At 40.4% G+C, this 22,581-nt stretch overlaps 1 protein-coding gene across 1 annotated transcript in view; it reads right to left on the bottom strand.

Moving 5' to 3' along the window:
• PCDH11X (protocadherin 11 X-linked) overlaps positions 1 to 22,581 on the bottom strand; it is a 378,197-nt gene that overhangs the window by 94,137 nt on the left and 261,479 nt on the right. The gene's annotated exons all lie outside the window — the stretch shown is intronic.

The raw sequence follows: 22,581 nt of genomic DNA, 5'->3' as shown, positions 1-22,581 counted from the left end.
AGAATATTCTGCAGAGGTGTTGTGAAAGTTTTTCACATTGAGGGTCTCTAATCTTAGCCTCCCCTTTTCCACCTAATTTCATGGATCTCACAGAAGCAGAAGGGGTGGCTTGGGAAATCATCCTTGCTTGTGGCAATTTGTGTTGGGTTTTTTCAAAGTCAGACAACTGCAAGCTTGTGTTTGCCAAAAGCATCAGAGAACTGAAATTGTCACCAGCAGAGAACTGAAACTGTCACCATCATGGAACTGAAATTGTCACCAGCAGAGAACCGAAATTGTCACCAGCAGAGAACTGAAACTGTCACCAGAAGGGAACTGAAATTGTCACCAGCAGAGAACCGAAACTGTCACCATCAGGGAACTGAAATTGTCACCAGCAGAGAACCGAAATTGTCACCAGCAGAGAAGCAAAACTGTCACCATCAGAGAACTGAAATTGTCACCAGCAGAGAACTGAAATTGTCACCAGCAGAGAAGCAAAACTGTCACCATCAGGAACTGAAATTGTCACCAGCAGAGAACCAAAATTGTCACCAGCAGAGAACCAAAACTGTCACCATCAGAGAACCAAAACTGTCACCAGCAGAGAAGCAAAACTGTCACCAGCAGAGAAGCAAAATTGTCACCAGCAGAGAACTGAAACTGCCACCAGCAGAGAATCAAAATTGTCACCAGCAGAGAACTGAAATTGTGACCAGCAGAGAATTGAAACTGTCACCAGCAGTGAACCAAAATTGTCACCAGCAGAGAACCAAAATTGTCACCGTGCTGCTGCTGCTGCTGCTGGGGGAGCCAGGAAGGGAAACAGCTGCTCTGAGCCATCATCTGCAACCAGCCTGACTGCTGCTAAGTGCTCTTCAAATATATCTGCTATGAAACATTTTAAAAGTCTCAATATATAATGCAGCTCTGTGAAATAATTATTTTTCAGGACAACTCAACCTCTGAGTGTTCCTTAGAATGCATACACCTAAACTTGTGTCTGGAGAAACAGATTTCAGTTTACTCCATGAAGTTAAAACTTGTGGAACATTTTGAGAAGATAGTGCATTAGTAAGTTGGATAAAGGTCAGTTAGAAGAGATGAAAAGGTTTTTGGTTCTCCTATCTGTAATACGTCTGCTATTCTCTGGCCAACAAGCAGACTTGATCAAGGATATTTTCTCAAGGATAACAAGATTATTAAGATTTGTTACAGGACAAAACTAAACTTAATAGGTCTACACTGAAATGTCCTACATTAGGCTGGTAAGTCTGAAATAGTTTATGAATTAGACAAAATTTTTATGAAATGCCAAAACTTAAATTTTAACCTGGTATTTTAACCTTAATTTTGTTCCTGGTATTAAGTTGTTACATTTTAAAGAAAATTCTCTATTTAAACCAGCAAAACAAACTTGTTTTTTGTGGCAGTACACTTGCTACTTTATGGTATTTCCATTCTGTGCAAGTTCACTGGACAAATTAAACGTAGAGAGGTTAAAAGATTTATCTTCAACACAAGCTTTCTAATTTTTTTTATCAGTTGCTGAACTTGTTTCGCTAGTTGTAAAAGTGTAACTCTCCATGATTAGAGTGGCAAAGGAACAAGATTTATGCATGAACTATATATAATGGATGTTTACAATTTCCTTCTTTTCAGCTCTTCTATCTCAAGAGCAGCACAGTCTCAAGTGAACAGGAATGTCTTAAAAGAGAAGCACTGAGATTCCATTTATTATTAAGCAACTTCTGCTTCAACTTTTTCAATCCTTTTATCAGACAAGTTTCATTGTTGCAATGCTTGATTGTTATTTTATGGCCAGACTTAAAAATGGCACGATTCAATTTTTTTTTTTTTTGTCTTGTATTTTTAAATACGGCAGCACGAGTGAGGTTCCTTCCAGACGAAATTATTTATATGGTGGCAGAGATGGTTTGACAGCATGATCAAAACCAAGGGGTGATCGATCCTGCCCTGTCAGCCCCACACAGGAAAAATTATCTTCATGCCACTCGATGAGGTGAGATCTGGGGATTGAGGTCTGGCGGGGGACAATACCCAGCCAGGTGTTTTGCTCCCTGTTTGGAAAGGAGCCACACAAAAATCTCCCCTCCTGAGCTGCACATATTTTTCATCATTACAGAATGTGGACAGGGATGCCAGGATCAGCGCTCCACGTGGGGCAGAGCCCAGCCACTCGGGGTGAGCAGACCTCATTTATTAGGGAGAGAAAAGGGATTCCTGTGAAACAGAGATTGCAGCTTCCTCATGAAAAAAACCTCGTGTCGCTTTTAGCCTTCCTTGCTGGAAGTGCTTGACAAGAACTAAAGAATCTGTTTCCTGGATGATGGAGGTTGTGAGTGTGCTCTGAAAACCAGAGCCTTTGTAACAGAAAAGTCTCCAATGTTTTATCATAAAAAAAAAATAGTAGCTTGCTTACAGTTCTCTTCTGGGCTCTCCTTTCTCTCAACAAAAATGAATGGAAATTATAAAAGGAATAATCTGAAGAAAAATTAATCCAGCTCTTGGAAATTAACTCCAAATCAACAATTTGAATGACGAAAGACTGTTGGAAATCATCCCAGATATAGAATGGTCACAGAGTTGCCAACATTTGTGGTCCTTAACAGTATTTGGTATAATAAAAGGAGGGGAAACTTCTTTTAGCATGGTTTCTTCTCTGCAGGCTTTCTTCTGTCATAATAATTAAGGCAGAGACAATATTATGAGCATATTCTACACATTTTAACCAGATTTACTGCAAAACAGTGTGCTACTCTATTAACAGAAATGAGATGTGCTCAGCTTTTGAACAACATCTCCAAGTTCAGCAGAATTTTTCACAGTAAATATTTCAATGTTTCTTAAAGCAGGGGAAGAAATAACAGAATTATAGAATGGTTTGGGTTTGAAGGGACCTTAAAGATCATTGACTTCCACTCCCCACCCATGGCAAGGACACTTTTCACCGTCCCAGGCTGCTCCAGCCCCAGTGTCCAGCCTGGCCTTGGGCACTGCCAGGGATCCAGGGGCAGCCCCAGCTGCTCTGGGTACCCTGTGCCAGGGCCTGCCCACTCTTTTAAAAGTTTTAGGACAACTTATTTTTATAAAAAGAATTTATGTCTGTACTAATCAGAACAGTCTATGAAACTAAGTATTAAATATTTCATTGACTTTTTGCTACAAATAAGGGATAAACAACACATCAGCATCAGGAAATGCACAGGTTCAACTGCACTAATTACTGGGGAGGGAACTTTCAGGCAGTTCTGAGGATGCTAAAAAAGCAGAGGCTGCAGGGTGATGCCATCCCAGGCACACTCAGAGCATCCTGTGCCACCACAGAGCTCCTGCAGCTGCTCTGGACACAGATCTGGGCACTGCAGCTGCAAAGCCACTGCACAGTGGACACTCTGTAGCCTCTGCAGGCTGACATTTCAGATAACTTTTCTGAATATTCACTCCATGCATTATGCACAGTGTTATAATTATATTTTTATAGCTGCTGGGTCGGCGCGGGTAAGAGTTTCTGCAAGATTGCTTTTCCATTTGTACACAGGAAAATATTGTCACAACTAGACTGTTAAAAATTGTTCAATTAAAAAGATCTAGCAAAGAAAAAATGTTGGCTGAACATATAAACAGGCATTACATTTCAGTATAATAGAGGCTGTTGAGAGAATTTATTAAAAAAATGTTACGGAATTAGGATTTCAGGTCAATAAAAAAGAAAAGTATATAAGTACACTGGAACATTTTCCATTTTTAAACTTCTTTTCTGACTGGATTTTAATCATCATTTCAAAGTAGTTCAGTGACTAACATTCTTACAAACAGCACCCATTTGTGTTTACCCCTTTTTATGGCTGTTTATACTGGAAAAATTAAATCTCACAAAGAAGCTGGCAAATGTGACTCTGGTGTTTGCAGATATTATCTGTAGACAAAGCTCTGCTTATCTCCAGGTCTCCTCTGCTCTTCTGATTGCAATCTCATTTCCCTTGTCCTTGGGATCTCATGTCTGCCACGACCTTCAGCTTGTTAAATATTCAGTGGAAAGTTTATGGACGTTCCCATAACCTTGATTAAAAGCCTATGGGGAACCTGAATGCTGAAAAATAGACCCTTGTTTGAATAAAAAAAAAAAGGAACTTGAAGTACACTCTGCTGATTTCTGTTTCACTAATGGTATTTATAATCATCACTGGCATGGAGTCGAGGCCAGAAGAGAAAATGATGAATCAAACTTACCTGGTTAATAATTGTTGTATTATCATTACCTAATTTCACTAAGTGGGATTTTTGGGAGCAATGCTGAACAGGAGTGGAAAGCACATAAAAAAATAATTAAAGAAAACAGATAAATATTCTTTATAGACCTGCAGATTTTTTATCTTTGAGTCCTGTGAAAAGGAACCCTGTCACTACTGTGAAGATGGGAGTTTCTGTGGCTTTAGGCTCCTCCATCCCCAGAGAATTGCCGCAGTCCTGCTCTCTGCCTGGAGCCTTGCCAGTGCCTTGGATGTGTTTCCACACCTCAAACCCTGCAGGCATTCTGCGTCCACCATTTTTTCCAGGGAAACATGACAGGAAAACAAGAAGACAAGCAAATTGTCCAGGTGCTTTTCAGTATTTCCTTTCTGTTGGAGTAATTAACACTCAGAACCAGATGAAAAGCAGCTCAGCGTGCTCAAAGAAATATCTGAGCCACGTTGAGCATCTCTAGAGTTTTTAGAGAGTACAGGAGGCTCCTACCCCCTCAATCATTTACTTTGTCTTTGTCTCTTTTTCTATTCTTGGTCTTTGTTCCTCTTTCAATAATGGACAGAGATCTTTTATTTTATAACTGTCAGGGTGATTAAAAACCCATTGGGTAATTTTGTGCTTAACTATTATATCCTTCCTGCTTTAGGCTTCAAAATAATTTTTTCTGAGTGATAGACCTATTTCTGATCAAGACACACTAAATGGAAGATGTCAAATTTTATTGTGCCTTTACAACTATATCAGTACAAGATGCAGTAATTTTCTTCATCAGCATTTGGAAATTATCTCAATATGGGAGGAAAAGAGCATAAAAGACAAGTAATGTCAAGAATTAAAACTGTGTTTAAGCCTTAAGTAGAGCTGCTGCAGGGGATCCTATATTGCCAAACACAATCCTCAATCATACATCAAAAGATTTGATGACAGATGGTTTTGTGAAGACAGATGACTCCATCATGTCCCAAGTGCAGTGGCACAAAAAAATTCAAACCAACCTTGCACCATCAGATATAATATCATTTTTAACATTTCAATGAGTCTTTTTTTGTTCCATAAAAAACTACCAGTGAGTGCTTTACTTTTAATTCTTCCTCAAATGTATAATAACAGGAGGATGAGTAAGATATAAATTGTAACTGTCCCAAGGCTCTTATTTCCAAGGAAATAAGAGGAATATTGCTAGCCTCAGGAAAACCTCCCTCTTCATCATATTTGATTACCACAGATCACAATCCTTGAAGAAATTATAATGAAAACATATGTTTCTTTCATTATTACTGTCTTCTATTTAATTGCCCTCGAACTGAAGTGACTTTATGTACAGTTCTGTTTGCTATATACAATTTCCAAGATGTATATACAGATTATATTAAACTATAATCATGCCAGCCTTTCTGAGTGGATTCCCCATGTGCTGCATTGATTGGGATCCCTGAATAAGATGCAAACCACTGGAGAGGTTTAAACAGCTATATTCTTTCTAAAGTACTCTTTAATTAATGTTGTCTAGAGCACTAATTATGAAAGCTTGTAAAGCCTAAAGCCTGGAAACACTTATGCACCTACTTAGCTGTGCTCATTCAGGGTAGACCCACTGAATTCCCTGGAAGTGCTCAGAGTAGGTAATTTAAGTAAAGAACACACAGAGGCTGCTGCAGGTGAAGAGCTGAACCCAGCCTTGCAGGGCTCTGCCCAGGTTGGGCTCGACAGCATTTTGCCCTCTGATGTTGCCAGTTCCAAGGCTGCCTTCCAGGGCCAGGACTGGCTTTGCCCAGCAAAGCTCCCCGAGAGTGTCTTGGAGAAAATGTTGAATGAAGCAAAACAGAGCCATCAGTCAGTGGGAGATGAGATGCGTGCATCTGCAGATACATATGCTGAGATGCAAAAGTAATTTGTTCACATTATGAAGGCAGATAAATATGCAGAGATGTGCATATACACAAGTAGATCTCCTCCACAGCACAAAATACTGACATTAGAATAAAAGCCAATTTACTGCTGCTGTCAGTGGAAGACTCCTAAATCTCTAAATGTAAAATAGAATACTCACATTTTTAAATCTTTGCCTTTAACATAATAAACTTTTTTCTTATTTTTTTTTCTAAACAGATTCCTGACTCTTTAATTAACAGCTGCAAACGGAAGGAAAAAAAAAAAAAGTTTTAACTGGATTACCAAACTTTAAATTTTTAAATGGAAATAGAGGTTTTTGTTTGGGTCACACACCACACAAACCCCATGGTCCTAAACCCCAGCCCAGCAGAGGGATCACCACATCTTCAGGCAGAGAAGGATGACAGGAATCACACCACACATCCACATCCTCTGAGCTAATTCTGCCTTCATTTATACATTTATTTATCCCTAAAGACCTCGGGAGTGGTGCACTTCCTGACAGGACTGAAAACTCATTTCACACAAGGTGTGATTTGCTAGGAACAGCATCACCTGATGCTGCGAGGTGTGGGAAGGAATTGTTTGCACTATTTGAGGAGCATGGAGCCTTTCCTCAAATCACACAAAACCGATGCATATTTGCAGTCCATTTCTGTAGCTGCTTTATGAAATGCAGTAGTGACTGGGGTACTAAGAGAATACAAATGAGACATTATCATATGATCTACAGCATTTCCTTAAAATTCCAAATCTTGCTACAGGAGCTCTCATGCATGCTGAACACCATCATCATTAGATAATTACTCATTATAAATGAGCACAGGCTAAAGCCAGACGTGCTGTTCAGCTTTCCAAGTACATACAGGTTTCAATGTTTAAATGAAAAAATAATATAATTCAAAACATCAAAGCTGCTAAATTTACATACAGGTAGTTTGTTTTTCTGGTGACTGGGGAAAATCTGTCTCTGTAGTACTCAGCCACTGTCAGAATCTCAATGTAAAAGATTATTTCAAACTTAGATTTGAAACAAATTTCTTCATTTCTGTTGTACCTTAAAGCTGTAGGGGTGGTTGTACATTAAGAACGGTCCTTTATCTAGTTCTGCCATTGCTGAAAATCCAAGTACTCTCTTCAACCACCCAAAATGCCTTCATGTCCAATTTATTTGCATTTATTCATAGAAGATTTCATTTCTGAAGTTCTATCACTCTATTTATTGCACTTCACAGTGAAATTTGGGCATGGTTGTGCCTATTACAGTGATGCCTAGAGTCTCCCAATTTATGACTTGGCATTTATAATTACAAACAGCAATTGCAATGATTTATAGATTGATAGTTCTTGCTATTAACCACTTCACAGCTGCACCATATTTGGTGAAAGATCATTTTGGGGAAGGATCCCCCTTTTGGTGAGACAGAGCCTGTGTCACATATAACTTCTACTCCAGTGCCACTATGGACCCAAAGTCAGACTAGAAGGATGTATCTGACAGCAGGCAGAGCAGGACTAACCAAAATCCCTCTAACACCAGGGACTCCTTCAGCAGACAGATTTTTAGGTAAGATCCTGGGTGGCAACAAGAGCCCTGCTCGAAGGTAGAGCCAGGTTTGATTTGTTTTGGGAAAAGAATATTACAAACTCATCATTGTGCTGTTGAATATGTGACCAAGCTGAAGCATTTGAAAGGAAAATGAGGAGAAAATCTGTGCTGCCCGAGTGAGCTTCAGAGCTCTTTCTTCCTCCTCAGCCATTCCTCTGTCTGCTCTATTTAATCAAGGCTGCAAATTGCCCTGTTCACTCAGGGTTGCTTGTACTTTTCTTTTCCCCAAACAAAGCAGTACAATCAAGGTAACATTACTGGTGCAGTTTATATATCTTACACAGGAAACCAGAATTATTTTCACATCAAATAAACCAGGTCTTCAAGCTCAAGATTCTCAAACAGTAATTTACAAACACATTTTACAACTTCTTCTGGCATGAGCAGAAGTTATATAAATTACTGACACAATGGGAGGAAAAAGGCAAGATCTATCAAAGACTCCAGAGAAAAATGTCTTATTCCTACCAAACACGAAAGAGAAGTGGTATCTCACTTTTCAGCTGAACTTCTCTTCTGGAAAATGAACATTTATTTGAATAGAACTAAACACTGGGGTTTAGCTTACTGATTTTATAGTTTTCTGTTTCAGAGCAGAATCTTAACAGAAGCTCAGAGAAAACAATTAACATTCAAATATGTTCCAGAAACACTACCAATACTTGAGTAAAAAGAAAAAACAACAAAAACAAAAAACAAACAACAAACCCATCTTCAAAGGGATTTCTGTTGAGAGAAAAAGCTGGGGTTTTTTTTGTTTTGTTTTTTTTTTTTCCTCTATTTGTTACCATGGACATCTGAAAAAAAGATAGTATATTTTTACTGGAACCATCTTCTACTGCTGTGGGGGAAAAAAAGTTGCCATCTGCCTTAAAGTATGTCCCTCTTCTAGCAAAAAGCAACACATGCCACAGAGACCATGATGATTTGAATCAGGTATATTCGGAGCAAATACCTGAGGTATTTTAACAATATTCTGTCTCAACTGAAAAATTTTAACAATAGTAAACAATTATACTTTAATTATATATATATATACACTGACATCAGATTTAAAAGCCTTTTTATGATATATATTATCTTGATGCAGTCACAGCTTCAGTTTAGCATGGTATGGTTTTGTGGTTTTGTTTTTAGGTTTGTTTTTGCTTTTTTTTTTGGTGGTGGTGTTGTTGCATTTTCCTCTTTCTCTAATCTCTTTTCTCCTTTCTACCAGCTCAGATTGAATGAGAAATGCTATCTTTAACCTTGAGTTCCCTGTTCTTGTTGGTTTGTGTCATAATCTTATTATTTAGAAGTAAATCTTGCTATTTAACATCTCACCTCAGCATGCAAAGTGCTTATGGATTAGAGAATATTTCCTGGGGGGTAGAGGATGGAGTGACTGTGAATTAGAAATGTAGCTGCCTGGCTTTGCCAGTCTCACAGAAGATAAAAAATAAAAAAAATCTCTGTGACCAACGCCATTTACTGTTCTGTGCTATTTTGCAAATTGTGCATGACAGGTCAGAGACTGTTGAGTGCAGAACATCAGAGCCAGTTTCTCCCAGTGAATGTAAATAGCAGGGTGCAGTTACAATTTAAAGGGTAATCAATTTTTAAATTGATGCAGAAATGCAGAACAATAGTGTTCTATATATTCCAGAGCCTCACCAGTGTTGCAGTTGAGATGTCCTGCATGCCAGCCCAGGTGGCTGCCCAGGGGTGGGTCCTAAGCTCGCAGAGCAGATGATCTCTAGAGAACACAGCTGCTGAGCCTCTGCTGAAAGCCAGGACCTTTCCTGGCATGGAGTCTGTCCCAGCCAGGTTTCCTGGGGAGCTGCCCAGGCAGTGCTGCTCCAGTGAGGAGTGCAGGGAGCGGCCCGTGTCCCCAGGGCAGTGACAGTCACAGGCACCGTGTGCTGCCCAGGACAGGCTCTCACCCCAGCACTTCCACTGGGAAATGGGGCAGTGGCTGCAACATCGCCCTGGGGAAAACACCTGCAAACACCTACACACTCCTGCAAACTCCTACACACACCCAAAAACTCCTACACACACCTGCAAACACCTACACACTCCTGCAAACTCCTACACACACCCAAAAACTCCTACACACACCTGCAAACACCTACACACTCCTGCAAACTCCTACACACACCCAAAAACTCCTACACACACCTGCAAACACCTACACACTCCTGCAAACTCCTACACACACCCAAAAACTCCTACACACACCTGCAAACACCTACAGACACCTGAAAACACCTACAGACACCTGCAAACTCCTACACACACCTACAAACACCTACTGACACCTGCAAACTCCTACACACACCTAAAAACTCCTACAGACATGTACAGACACCTAAACATACCTACAAACTCCTACAGACACCTACAAACTCCTACATACACCTACACACTCCTACAAACTCCTGCAAACTCCGACATAAACCTACTAACTCCTACAGACACCTACAAACTTCTGCAAACTCCTACAGACACCGAAACACAGCTACAAACTCCTACAGACACCTACAAACTCCTACAGACACCTACAAACTCCTACAGACACCTACAGACGCCTACACACAGCTACAAACTCCTACAGACACCTACAAACTCCTACATACACCTACCCACTCCTACAAGCTCCTACACACACCTACAAACTCCTACATACACCTACTCACTCCTACAAGCTCCTACACATTCCTACAAACTCCTACATACACCTACACACTCCTACAAGCTCCTACACACACCTACAAACTCCTACATACACCTACCCACTCCTACAAGCTCCTACACACACCTACAAACTCCTACATACACCTACACACACCTACAAACTCCTACACAAACCTACACACTCCTACAAGCTCCTACACACACCTACAAACTCCTACATACACCTACACACTCCTACATACACCTACCCACTCCTACAAGCTCCTACACATTCCTACAAACTCCTACATACACCTACACACTCCTACATACACCTACCCACTCCTACAAGCTCCTACACATTCCTACAAACTCCTACATACACCTACACACTCCTACAAGCTCCTACACACACCTACAAACTCCTACATACACCTACCCACTCCTACAAGCTCCTACACACACCTACCCACTCCTACATACACCTACACACACCTACAAACTCCTACACAAACCTACACACTCCTACAAGCTCCTACACACACCTACAAACTCCTACATACACCTACACACTCCTACAAACTCCTACATACACCTACAAACTCCTACATACACCTACCCACTCCTACAAGCTCCTACACACACCTACAAACTCCTACATACACCTACACACTCCTACAAACTCCTACATACACCTACAAACTCCTACATACACCTACCCACTCCTACAAGCTCCTACACACACCTACAAACTCCTACATACACCTACACACTCCTACAAACTCCTACATACACCTACAAACTCCTACATACACCTACACACTCCTACAAACTCCTACACACACCTACAAACTCCTACAGACACTTTGCAGCCGGAGCATTAAACATTGGTGTTGCAGAATGTCAGACATCGCTGAGAGATCCTCAGGGAGCACGAGCATGATGGGGCATTAAAAAATGCACTGAAACTACAGCATGGTGCCACGGAGAAATCTGCTGTGAGGGAAGTGAGAGCTCTGCCAGAGTTAAAAATTTATTTTCCCATGGTCATGAAAAGAGGATGAACCAGCCTCTCCATTTCAGACTTGTTAACCTTCTGTCTTGATGAAAATTAACAGCTAGAGTTTCTTCTAAATAAATTCTGTGAATTTTACTGGATAAAGCATTCCTCTATTCCTGTCAAAGAGTTGCAGAGCACAGCTGTTTTTTAACAAATCCCTGTTTTTACTCGCTGACATTTGACTATCATTATGTATATGAGAATCTTCAGCCTGCGAAGCACGTTTTAACAAGAAATATTAATGTCCCCCCACAATCACCATCTTTTATCCCTATTCAGCAAGAATAGGTGTTACACAAAAGAGAAAACATCTGCTTCCTTGTATTGTGATTTCTCTTGAACTCTTTAGATTGGAGAGGCAAAGTTGATAGCAGAGGTTAGAGATGAATGTACAAAGCAGAAACGTGTATCTTTCAATCTGTGTTCCAAAGGGAAAACGAATCCTAACATTCAGTATTATAGAAAGCATAAAGAAAGAATTATGAGGGAGCTTTTTATTAGGACATCTTTAGTGGCTAAATTATTATATCTTAAGTTTTGTAATCCTTATCATGATTCATTCCCAAGGCAGGCACTAGAATAAGCTCAGGGCATTTTCTTCTTTCCCAGGCTCTGAAATGCCCTAACTCTCTTGGACTTTGTTATTTGCACTGTCAGTCTGTAATTTTTTCTGTCATTTCATTGGATTATCACCATGTGGACAGTGCCCTCCTTGGCAATTCCAACGCTGCCATGTGGAACCTCCTCTGCTGCGGAGGGCCGGGAGTGAGGAGCTGTGACTGCAGAGCCTGGGCACTGCTGGAGACAATCACTCCAGGGAAAGGCTCCTCAAAACCTCCCTCCACGGGAGCCCACAGACACAGAACCTCCCCGGCACCAAGGTGCAGCGTCAGGCTCTTGCTAGGGCCACCCTGGACCCAGTGCTCTCACTGGGTTTGCACAGCAGTTCAGTGCTGTGCTGAGCCCTGCTCTGAGCAGCCCCAGGACGACAGGGACAGAAACATCTCTGAAGCTGGGACAAGGATTTGGCCATCTGCTGCCTTCTGACACAAATTAACACCCAGGAGTCATACCGTGATCCAGGCACCAACTCCTTCTGCAGAAATAGCCCTGACTGTATCGAAAATCAGATGATTTCAGGGGGAGGAAAGCAAACAAGAAAGAATTCTCCTTGTCTAACTCCAGAGTAATTCACAATATTGAACTCTTTAAATCTTTCTGTAGCTTAGCAGATGTGGAAGAAAAAAAAAATAAAATACAAAGTAGAAGGAAGCACCTCACCCTTCTTCCAAAAGTTTAATTATGAATCCTTTAATGGAAAACTGGATAATTCAATATCAGAGCAGATTATTTAACTGTTTATATGCTTTAAAACATGCAAATCAGAATGTAATAATCTAAACTCCTGATTATCCTATGACCTGTATGAATTCTCATACAGACACAACAAATGCTATTCCATTCACAGGACAGAGCAACACAAGGTAAAGGACCTCCTTCATTTACAGATGGACCCTCTTTCCACAATAGTGTGAATATATTCCAGGTCAGGGCAATCACGGGGCTGATGGAGAAAGATTCTTGTGATCTGCACAAAAAAGAGAAATCAGAGCTAATTTTAGAGACAGAAGGATGAGAGGTCCACCCCAGTAGAATTTGTAGTCGGTGATATTTGACCCTTAGTAAAAAAAAAAAAAGAGAGAATGTGTATAAGGAAAAGCTTTAATATCAGTTCTAATAAGATAAAAATAATTTTTGCCTTTATAGTTTTTAAAGTGCTTTCTCTCACCACTCCTATTTCCTTTTATTGCCACTGTTTTTCTTTATATGTATGACAACTAAGGAGGAGAGGCAAAGGTTGTCTTTCTATTTCTAAATAGCTCTTTGGTGTATGATTAGTGCGTGACATGGATAAAGCCTTTCTTGGTAGAGAAAGGTTTGCTTTCTTTTAAAGTTTTAGATGAGGGCCAGACTTTATAATATGCCACCCTATAGAGGACACATCTTCTGGGACACTGGGTTTGGAACATCAGTCAAGACAACCAGATAAAAGAACAACTATTGAAATAGCATGATTGCTCTTGCTGGTGCTTCACAGACACTGGGCTATTTTGAATGAGAGGAACTGAAGTCCAGCAGACCTTCCAGCCATGCCCTTTTCCTGAAAACAGCATTTCAGATGGATCAATTGTTGCTTCCTACTATTACTTTATTATTATTACTATTATTACAAAGGGAGAAGTGGAATTTGATGCACCAAGGCTTTAGGCAGAGCTTTAAGCACTGCAAGGACAAGGATCACAATGGAGCCGTCTGGCAGCAAGGCACGGCAGGAAGCCCAGATGATTCCAAAGCACGGAGCAGGAAAAGCTGAAGGTGCTGTGAAGTCCTGCTCCACCTCACTCTCCCACCCTGCTATCCCACCCTAGCCAAGCCATTCGAGATGCATCGGTGTTGTTCACCGTGGCTGAAGTGGCACAAACCCGAGGGACTCAAAAGCATTTGCAAAACACAGTCCTCATGTCAGCATTCCTGGCCTCGAGGATGCAGGGGAACATTGGCCAGGCACCTTATACAGGACGGTTAAAGAAACTTTTCATCGTGGGAACCTCCCCGTCCCGGCTGATCTGGCAGGAAAGCGACTCTGCATTAGCCCAGGGTGATGCTGGCCCAGCACAGCACTGCCCAGCACTCAGCCACACACAGCTCCTGCCTGCCCACCCCGTTCCCACCAGCATCAGCAGGGACTGAACTCGGGCAATCCAAAATCCCCGAGCTAAGTGTTCTTTACAGGTGAAATGAAAACAAGCCCTGATTTTCACGTAGAAGCATTGCTGGCCCAGCACACGTTTGTTGTACAGATCTGCTCCGCTTCTATCCTACAAGTATTTGTGATGGTTTTTACTGCAATTGCACTGGGAGCAGAAAATCAGCGTAACAGCCAAAATGTGCTCAGAGCCCCACAAGCGCAGAGCAAAATTTCTGTCTGTAATCCAGGGATTTTACCATCTAATTCCAGCTGAAACATGGGAATGGATGTGTACAAACAATCGAGACAGCATGAGGCCAGGCTGAGAATTTTGAGACGGACACATGAGACTGGGGTCTCGGGAACTGCTGACTTCAGCAACGCTCAGAGCTAACTCTGAAAACATTTAACAACAATTACAATGTCACTTGAATTAAACAGAACACTAGTGAATCACACAGCACTATGAATAAAGCAGAATCCCTGCAAAATCCTGCCACTAACTAGGAAGCAGCAACATTATTTATGGATATTAAACACAAGGGTGAGAATCTCAACCTCTGGTATAGTATAAATCCTAAAGTATAATCATAAATATTTTGCCCAGGTCTCTTCAGCTCAACCCAGAGAAATATATTTTATTTTTCAGAATGAATACATCACACCAGGGACCAGTAGGGCTCAAGAAAAGTTCCAGTGGCTGGGTCAGTAGCACACACAGGGACACCAACCCCGTGTTCCCCTGAAGAGGAGCCTGCACAAGGGGCTTGGGGCCTTTCCTTCCTGAGCTACAGCAAAATCAAGGTTTGAACAGCAACCAGAAAATAAAAAAAGATCACGATGCCAATCATACAACCTCAAAAAAAAAAAAAAAAAAAAAAGACAGGAGCAGCAGTTTATTAACAATCCTCTGCTTTTCCAGGCAGCTAAAAGTTATTTAAAGAGTAAAGGCGAAAAATTCCTCCCCTCTTCAGGAATATTGGAACAATTCTAGTTGCTCCTAATGCACACTTCAAGACTTCCCCACTAAAAGTCAGCTAGAAGGAAAGCATCAGATTAAAGAATGACCACATCTCTACACAAACAAGAACAACAATAACTGGATTTATTGAGTGATCAGATTTGAGTCAGCAAATGCTGTGACTTGGAATGCACTGTCAGTTGGGAATCTGCTTTGTTCAATAAATACCATTTTCCCATTTCATTTCTAAGACAGACTGGTAGCTATGGTCAGTCTTTAAATATATTTTTGTGATATATTTTGCATTAATCACAGTGGAAATCAAGTTATAAATTATGATGTTTCAAATCAAAATATAATCATGAATTTTTTCACATGGCTTAAATTATATGAAAGAGACAAATTCCCCCCCCCCCCCCCGCCCCCATATTTCCATTTTTAAAACAGGAACTCAGCATCTAATGCTAACAAACACTTTAATATTTTATATTGCTAAAAGCTCCTCTTGCAGCAACTGATTAGCTCGATTTGGTAAAAAAAGACAAATTGCATCATCTGTGTTTTTCTACTCTTAGAAGAAGAAAGAAGAGAAAGTCTGAGACAAAGTAGAGAGACAACCAGTCAGAGCTAAAAGGAGCTTGAAAAACTAGAGGGAAGGAATTTGTTCTCTCTCCACCTCTGCCCCACCAGCCTGCTCGCCACAGCAATATTTTTAAAACTTTCATAAACAGAACAAATAGGATTATCCATTACCGTGTCAGCTTAAGTGATGACATAAATATATATCACAGAACATCTGCCACTAAATCACTGTTTACAGATGTCAGATCTCATTTATTATTAAAAAAACCCACCAAAAAAAATGCTTTAAAGCCTTCCTTATTATTCTCAGTCACTATTCCATGAGAAGTGACTGATTTCTCAACTGTAAGGTGGAGCTGTTCTTTCTAATCACTTTAGACAGAGTAACTTCTATTATAAACCTCAGTCAAGAATTACATTAGTTTGTATTCACAAACATGTTAGCATTGCCTGAATTACTTCATCCCACTATGCAGCCTAGAAAATCCAGCATATTTTCCCCATTGATTTTCCTCATCAATCCCCATTGATTTTGCATGAAAGAATATGGTGCATCTCAGAAAACTTGCTTTTATCTTCCTTTTCTTCAAAGAGCAGAAAAGGTAGATCAAGTGTTTATATTCTGATATCAGCAATAAATTATCTAAAATTTACTTTAAAAGGAGTTTACAGAGAGCGCTCCTTATACACAGAAAGTATACAATTTTAAAATTCAGTGTCTGTGTTTATGGTGCCGTGTTTGACTGAGAGGCCGAGTGGGACAATCTTTTTGCTTTTGCATTCTTAAATTTAATTTGCTTTGTCCATCTTCCCCTCTTTCTGTCAGCTGCTTTAATAACCCTTAAGTCAGGCACCCAGGGATCAAATTACCAAATCATGGACTTATTTCTGAATATGCAATCTGTATCCTCTCAGGTACAAGTGAAAATCTGCTTGCAAAAGCCACTCATCTGTATCATTGCAAATTGCCCTCTCCAGTCTGCCCTTTTACCCACTCTCCAGTCAGGAACAAATCCAGAATTCCATCATGCTTTGTTTTATAGGAGTTTCTGTTGGCTTGCTTTGCTCTATAACTAAAATTATTTTAGAAGCAAAGGGCTAAAACATTTGGAAAATCCACAGAGTTTGAAGCCTTGTGACATTGAGCGCCCTCGAACGTGTGCCATGCGGACAGAAACTGCGCCCCTAAGAGAGACACACCCAAAAATGGGAGCCTTGAGCACATCCTGATGTTGGTCCCTGCCAGACGCCCCATCTTTTAAATCACACAGTGATCTTTTAAAGCCGCTCAGGGATTGCTGGGGAGGCTCCCAGACCTGATTCATGGGTGCACTCACCGAGGTCATCGCGCAGGTCGGCACTTCACAAAGTGCTACAGAGCCGTGCTCAGCCATTACATTCTCCCACCTACGTGCAAGCTAATTTGATTAAAGGTAGAAGATCAATCAAACTCTATTGCTTCAGAAAGATTAATTACCTCAGCGCTTTCCGACTTAATTATTAGTGTTCAGCCATGGGGTTAGAAAAGCCCAATACAGCAGAAGTTAAAGGGCCCAATGGGCAGATGTGGGAGACTGGGATGTGTTTTAACCTGAGATTTGTTATCTTTAACTAATGACAGCTTCTTTCTTTTTTATTCAAACTAGGCTTAAGTGCGTTTATAGCTGAGCAACAACCAAACTAAAATATTGCTGCTACATTTCAACCTTTCTGTGGAAATAAAAAGTAGAGAAGATGGGAAGGAAAGAACCGAAAAGCATCATTAAAAAAATTTCTATCTGTTGGCAGTCCAGTTTTTGGACAGGGAACAAGAAACTTAAGACTTTGTAGATTTATTTTTTCTTGTGCCCCAGCATGAGGTCTGAAATCCAGCTGCCAGAGCATCTTATTGATGATGTTTAAAGAGTATATTTCAGCAACTGCAGAGTTTCTGATTATCAGACAAGTCAGCATGGCAGAAAACACAGGCATTTTTCCCAGGGAGAGTGAGCTCCCTGTCTGCAGTGCTGTGCTGACCCTTTGCTCTCCACCAGGCACCAGGCTGAGTTGCAGGACCCCCAGGCTGTCCCTGAGCTGCTGGCAGGGCTGGGGACAGCAGGGGCCAGCTCCCATTATGGCACAGCCATGCTCCTGGACTGGTGATGACCAGCCCTGTGTCCAGCTGGGGTGGGGCTGGAGCCCAGGGCAGAAATGAGGCTCAGCAAACACATCCAGCCTTGGATTTCATACTCCCAGCCTTGAAGAGTCACCTCTTGTGTGACACACCGACTTGCTGCTCTTACAGACAGCGATTTATTGGCCCTCTCACTAATTCATCAAGCTCTTTTTTAAAGCCAGGTTGCATTCTCATGCCCTGCTTCTGTGCTTCCTCACTGATCCTGTCTGCAGACCCCAAATTTGCAGCCTTGGCTGGTTTAAAGGCAGCACCAGCCCATTTCCTTACGAAGCAAGCCAGTGCTGTATTTTGGCTTTCCCTCCCTGAAGTTGTGTGAGAGCAGCCCCAGCCCCCAGCCAGCCTTTACCCTGCAGTTTAAACGAGCCAATATTCATTCCTTTCTCTGTGTATGGGCATCCCAGTCCCCTGTTATTAATAATGCTTCTTTATGCCTGTTTCTCATGCAGATTCACCTTTCTTTAACATGGGAAGCCAACACTATTCATAAGAAACCTGTTATAGTGTCAGCAACCTCCCGGGGTTTTTCCTTTTCTTCTTTTTTCCTCTTCGCTAGGAGGAACCCAGGATTTTTTCACAGTCACATTAGATATTGGTGATTTATAGTTTATCTTTGTAATACTCAGTTGGTTTTTTCTTTATGTCATTTTCAGCTGGTGATTTATATACTAGTTACATACAGCAGTTCCTATGAGAATGACTCTCAACTATTAGATTTCATCCCACTGCTATTACTTCAAATCCTTAGCAAAATCCAATTCTCTTGTCATGCACACCTCCTCCTCTATTGTCAGTGATCCTTGGCTTTGAGCTACTAGAATATTTCATTGACATGTTCCTGCTTTTTAATGCCAAACTCATTAATGAAGATAATTATGGAGATTTTTCCATTCTTGTATTATTCTATGTCTTTTCATTCTTAATTACTAATGCTCCACCCTAATGTCATAATAACAGTTATTAGTTCTTAAATATATATATAGATTAACTCTACATGTATTCCCCAATATTAAAAATACATATCATGGAAGTGAGATAATGGAGCTAATCTCTTCCTACTCTTGGAAAACCCATGATACCATTTATTGCATTATGTTTATATATGTCTCAGTTTCTCCTTTGCTTTTCAGTAGTGGAGCTTGACCAGAGCTTTATTTTTTTCTTGACACCTTGTGTGTCAGGATTACAGAAAAATAAGGAAAACGCTATCAGTTTAGATATCCTGGGAGGAAGATTATCTCCTCTCCTCCACACGAATGCACTGAACCTGCTCTGACTTTTAGTACCATTATCATCATTCTCCATCAGCCTGCCTTTGTGCTCATCAACATCATCCTTATCAAAAATTAAGTCAAGGTGAAAGTGTTCTTTTAATTTTGAGGAAGAAATATATGCTGTCTTTAATCATGAGCAGATGTCTTCCTTACTGCAAACCTCCCCATTATGTGCTTAAATACCACAGATTGCAGTCTTAATTCTTCCTAAGACTGATTCTCTGCACTCTGATGATCACTTGAAGTTTTGCCCCAGCTACTCATTTACTCATTTGCTGTCCACAAGTTGTGCCTCGTGGAACGAACGGAACTGGGGAATCCACATATTTCAAATTTACCCTTCCCCCTCCCTGGGGGTTGAACCCACAGGAATTCTTCAACCCAGCTCACCCAAACAACTCCTCAGCTGTGTGAAGGTGTCATCGGGAGACAAAAATAAGCAGCCAGACACCTCTGGCAACACCAGCCTGACATGGTCACAAACTTATGGTGCCTGCTGATTGCCCTCTAGCTCCACACTTGCTGATTTTCAATACAACTTTCTTGGCTTATTAGTCACTAATTCATGTTAAATATTCTTCATGGAGACCCTCTCTCCTTAATACACCAGTTTCCTCCTATTTGAAACCCTGAAATCTCGGTGTGATTTGCCTCATTAACTTTCATTTTCAGCTAGCTTTGTTTATAGTTCCATTTTCTTTATACAAAATGATTGCTATTATTTAATTGCAGATTATTTTCAGGTTTTCTGGCTTCTCCTCCACACTCCCTGTCCCCAAGCTGCAATCATGCCTCTTGCTCTGCCCAATTTCTTGGCTGAACTAGTCATATTCTATTTTTTCTCCAAACAAAAGTAAAACAATTTTATTGTCTGGAGGAAAGAAAACAGATTCGATAAGGGTATAAAAACAGATGAAGCAGGAAAATTTGTCATTAATATCTTACACATGTATTAAATAACTCAGCAGAACTGAGGTTTACATGTACCTTTCAACCCCTTTGATAACATCACTGCTTACAGCCACTGAGAGGGCACTACTGAGGGAATTTGCCAGGGAAGTCCAGACACAGATAATTTGTTGGAATTGTCTATGTTTGAAGTGTGTTTTGTATTTAAACAGAGGGGGGAAAAGCAGGGGGGAAGGCAGTTTGGTTAAAATCCTTGGCATAGGGACTTATTGGAGCATCCTTATTTGAGCAACTTAGGAGGAGGAAATATCTGAATACGAAGTACAAGAGTGCTGTTACTTAAGGATGAGGTTCTCTACAAACCTACATACATGTTTATATTACTATTTACTCAGTGTGACAGTTTATTGGCATCTCTTCCTTAGGACGCATCTACCACACTGAACTTTATGTTTTTCAAAGGAGGGAACTGAAGTAAGAGAAGACAAATCATTTTAAATAGCCTATTTCTAATTTGAATTAGCACAGTCAATTAATTTTAAAGGTTTACACATAAATTTCTCAGTTTTCTAACCACTATAACCTTATAGTTATTTTTTTCCCTCCTTGCTTCAGTCCTGTATCGGATGTGAATTTTTAAAGCTTTCTTTCACCAGTATTTCACAGGGTGGTTTTTGTTTTTGATTTTTTTAATTTTTATTTTGTTAAGCTCAGCTTTTTCAGTGTTTTGCAATAAATACTTAGCTATTGCTAGCATATTTAAAGCTTCCAGAAAGCAACAATTTCCAGTATTAGAGAAACAAATAACACAGAAGGTCTGTAGTCAGGAAAAGCAAGAGGAAGAAAACACTTTTGAACATGGCCATGAGTGATGTCACAGCTGCCATCAGATTTCACAGGGCACATGGCTGGTTCTGGACATATTGACATAACTGACATATTGACTATTGACATAATTTCAGCCCAAATCTCTCTCCTTGGCAGGCAAAGTTTAACTAAACCCCCAACAGGTGACAAATCAGGCTTACCATTCCAGGCAACGTTTCAGATTTAGACAGCTCAGATATTAAAGATGTTGGGAGGGAATGAAGGCCATGTTTGTTCTGCTGTATGAACTCAGATCACCTGACTGCATTTTCCCATCTCTTTTCACATTACCGACATTTCAGTCCATGAGGTAAGACAAGAAACACTTTGAATGCATCAAGCCATTCCAAATTAGAATAAAGAAAAAAAACACCAACCAAAAACCCAGCAGAAGATTGTAGAGGAAATTGTCAATTCAGAGCTATTTTTACTGTTTCACTGTCGGCTAAATGTGTCCTGCATGCACAAGTGAACCACACGGACCTCAGGCTCATCAGATATTTTGGGTTTGTGTCATCTGCACCAAGTAATGTTGCAGCAGGACACCGAACACAAATATGCTGTGGGTCTTCCCCTTTTTCACTCAGATGTAGGAGAGCACACAACATCTATCTAAATCTGCTTGCTTTTTTGCTCCTGCCACTAGATGTTGCCATTAATATAAGCATAAAACTTTAAAAAAGGGCCACAAAAGAGGCTTTCCCTGCTGTAACCATCGTGCTACATCAATTAAACTGTTTCAATAAGATACAAGTTGGAAGGGAAGAAAAATCTTCACATAAAATAAACTCTAATTAAACTGGGACATCAAGTTTAAAACTGAACTGTCAGGTAATTAGACAGGTGATTAAACTTTCTTCAACTTCACACTTGGAAAGACATCTGATGCCTGCTTAGCCTGCTCACAGGGATGTGTGTCAATGACATTCAGGTGTCAGAGCTCTGAGTTACTTTTAAGAGCCACATTCTACAAGAGTCATGGCTCATATTTCTTCTGAAATTAGAAAAGAAAAAAAAAAAAACACAAAAAACTGGGCACAAAAAGCATTGGAAAATCCCAAACCTGAGCTTCTTTGTAAATGGCAAGACAGGATGCACATGCCTGTTCTGAGAACTCCTCTACTCCAGGTCCTGTCACATGCTCTCTGCAGGAAGGGCCCTGGACACCGATTTCATTTTCATTCTCACTTCAGTAAAGTATAAATTTCAGTTAAAACAACAAGAAAAAGCTGGAAAGCAAGTTCAGACCATGAGCATGCAAAGAAAAAACAGCAAATAATATATAACTTAGTATTTTCTTTCCTTCGGGGTATATTTGTAGCCCTTTAGAGCTTAACTCTGTGAAGAACCCAGTCTGACTGCCTAGAATATTATTAAAGGTGCATTACAGCCTCAAATACAGAAACACAAAAGCAAATGATGATTGCTTCCAACACAGGATCAAAACCCTCCGATGGTTCATGTCAGCTGTCTATCAACTTGGAAAACAAAATATTCTGGCATTACTTCAGGAAACATAACAATTTACACATTTTAAGGTTAAACTTAGGTAATAGTTTACAAATTAAAGAAATAGAGGACAGACTTCACATGTGCAAAAA

This window comes from Cinclus cinclus, chromosome 15, assembly GCF_963662255.1.
Source record: "Cinclus cinclus chromosome 15, bCinCin1.1, whole genome shotgun sequence".
Taxonomy (NCBI): domain Eukaryota; kingdom Metazoa; phylum Chordata; class Aves; order Passeriformes; family Cinclidae; genus Cinclus; species Cinclus cinclus.
The sequence above is the reverse complement of the archived record's forward strand: the minus strand, read 5'-3'. Positions and strand labels throughout refer to the sequence as shown.